We start from the raw sequence: 3146 nt of genomic DNA on the forward strand, positions 1-3146 counted from the left end.
CAACTGTTTCTTCTCATTTAAATTTTGCCACAATAGCCTCTTTTAACTGGGTGAAAAATTTATTTCTTCCAAACCATTAGGACATACTCTAAGGCAGATAGATGAAATCACCTAGCCTTCTCTGCGGGAGAGAGATACAATATTTCTTCCTATATGATTTACAGACTCTGAAAACCTGTTGGAGGATCAGATATGACCGTCTGACTCAATGGTATATAACAACCATGACTAATCAAGGCATCACTTCCATAGGCATATTTGGCATTCTTACAAACCTGAAAGGTTCATCTTCTGGTACCACATCATGTAGTACTCTCTTGCCACTCATAAGGTTTTTAGTCAGTCATTACTTCATAAGTGAATAAAAATTCCTTGTTCCTGGTTTGTCTTAGTATGGAAGTTCCACTGAAGCATGTTGACCATGGGGAATCCTGATGATATTTGAAATATTGGTAGTATGGCTTCCAACATCAACGTCACAGCAACATGTAAGCTTCACAATATGGATATCTGACTGGTAAGTAGTAAAATGGAAATATCATTTGATATATAAATATTTATTGTAAAATTGAAAGTTAACAAACCAAATATAGAATGAAATTTATTTAATTACAGTCCCTAGGTAATGGAAGCATGCCTTGTGTGTAATTGAAAGTATGAAAGTTTGAACCTATCCAGAGTTAGATTTTAAGAATGAGCAAGTGTACAACTGGTTTTGTTATTTTTTTTATTGTTTGGTTGATTGATTTAGTGATTTGCATGACAATACGATATTAAATAACATAAGCTAGTTGTAACAGAGGAAAATAGGTGAAGGGTGTGAAACAACTGTCTGCAATATTTTTTTAATCATTTCCCTATATTTAAAATTACTGTGGATACAAATCAGTGTAAAGAAATAATATGGAGACACTGGGAAACCAAAAAGGAATTGGCTCGGTGGCACAAAATGCTGTGGGTACTATCTAGAAACGTGAAACCCTGAGATGAAGCATAAGTTGTGGAATGGATGAGCATGGCACCATTGGAGAATCATAACACACCAAAGCCATTACCAGAAGCCAAAAAGGCTGAGATACCTACATGGGGCCAGATAAAGAAATTAATGAGGCGGAGTGGGGGGCGGGGAGAAAGTATCACAAAAAACAGGGAAATCATTATCTTCTGAAAATGTGTTTTTGGCTATGCATACTATATTGAGTCAGTAGGTCGAAGTTATGGGTCATAAGAAGAAAAAGCAGCTGAAGCCATGGTGCTGATATTTTAATAGAGATACTGATGATGAAAAGATCCTTATAAAGCACCAAAAGGCAAAGCATTTTAAATGCCATATATGTCATAGGAAATTATGCACAAGACCTGGCTTAGCTATTCATTGTATGCAGGTACATAAAGAGCCAGTAGATGCTGTACCAAATGCTGTACCAAATGCAATACCTGGAAGAACAGACTTAGAATTGAAAATCTACGTTATGGAATGTATTCCAGAAAAAAAGACATGGATGAAAGATGACGACTTCTTGAACAGAAAACACAAGAGTTGCAACAAAAGAAGCAGCAAGGCGATTCAGATGAATACGATGATGATGACTCTGTAACCTCTTTTCAACCACCTCAGCAGGGTTATTTCCTTCCAATTGACCAGACAGGTCTGCCACCAGTCGCAGGAGCATCAGGAATGCATCAGGTATACCTCCATGAATGCCAGGTGTTCCTCCACTGTGGCCAGAAATGCCACCAGTTATTCCAGAATGCCACTTGAATTGCATCATCAGGGAAAATACACCCAGTCCATTTTGTGATGTAAACATAAAGATTCCAATGGGTGGAATGATGCCATTTGGGCCATGAATATCACCTCTAATGCCTGGTATGCCGCCAGGTATGCCTCCCTCTCTTCCATGTCCTGAAATTCCTCCAATGGCTCAAGCACAGGCTGCATCAGCACCAGGTATTCTTAATAGACCACCTGCACCAACAGCAACAGTTCCTGATACACAGCCTCCAGTAACTAAGCCTCTTTGCTTCAGTGCTGGACAGGCTCAGGTAGCTATCCAAGGACCGGTTGGTACAAATTTAAAGCCTGTAAACAATATTCCTGTAAGAACTACAGAGCTCCCCTAAGCTGATACAACCTGTATATGCTCAGTCAACAGCATCAACAACTAGTACAAAAAATAGCACTGCAGCTAAGCCAACAGTTTCAATAACAAGTAAGCCTGCTACACTTACAAATACCAGAACAGCCAGTAAATTGATCCACTCAGGTGAGGATATATCACAGGCAGGAAGGGCAAGTTACCTAAATATCAGTGTAATCTTTGGCCAGGACAAGCTCCCATTAGTAATCCTCGTGTTGGATCAATTGGAGGTATGATGTCACCACAGCCAGGCATCCCACCGCAACAAGAAACAAGACCTCTAATGCCACCTCAAGTTCAGTATGTTGGTCATCATCAAGGCATGCCAGGTTACCTTCTTGGTGCTTTGCCATGATATGGGTAAGGATCAATATAAGTCTATTTGACTGTTTTAGTTTTTTTTTTTTTTATTAAAAGGGAAAGATATCCAGAAACAGAAAAACTGAGGAATGATGGTCATGTGACAATAAAAGCAGATACAAGTATGAGTCAAAGAATGTCAAGGACTGACAAAAGCCAAGAGAAAGTATGAAAAGGCATGTAATTAATTATATCTCAGAACTCATAGAAAAGCTTAAATATGATAAATACTATGATTTGTATTTTACATATTTATGGTGTTACTGTGTGTCATTCACGCACAGTTAATAGCAGGGGAGGAGAATGTCCATTTTCTCCTGTGATGCATTTCGTGAATTTGAACCTCATGCCTTTGTTATTACAGTGCAGTTTCTTACCTCTAGGCCACAAGACCTCTAACATGACTGTAAAATAATTAATATTTTTTTCTTATGCTTTACCCAATTTATGAAATTTTTTTTAAGTAACTGTAGGAAACTAACACATTTCAGCTAGTGAGTTCTCCAATGGATTTGCAACCCCTCTCATCAACTGTTGCAAAATTTGATTTTCTCTTTGATTAATTATTTTCCCTTCCCTCTTTTACTTTATTTTGTAGCAGACTATTCCTGAGCAAATCATTGCCCTCAAAGCATTCATCTTTTG

The 3146-nt window shown here is 38.1% G+C and overlaps 1 pseudogene; it reads left to right on the forward strand.

Annotated features, from left to right (window-relative positions):
* Window positions 1-1217: 1217 nt before the first annotated feature.
* Window positions 1218-2505, forward strand: LOC102870730 (annotated as a pseudogene).
* The last annotated feature ends 641 nt before the right edge of the window (window positions 2506-3146 follow it).

Source organism: Elephantulus edwardii, unplaced genomic scaffold, assembly GCF_000299155.1.
Source record: "Elephantulus edwardii isolate Elephantulus edwardi_28Jun2011 unplaced genomic scaffold, EleEdw1.0 scaffold00180, whole genome shotgun sequence".
Classification (NCBI taxonomy): domain Eukaryota; kingdom Metazoa; phylum Chordata; class Mammalia; order Macroscelidea; family Macroscelididae; genus Elephantulus; species Elephantulus edwardii.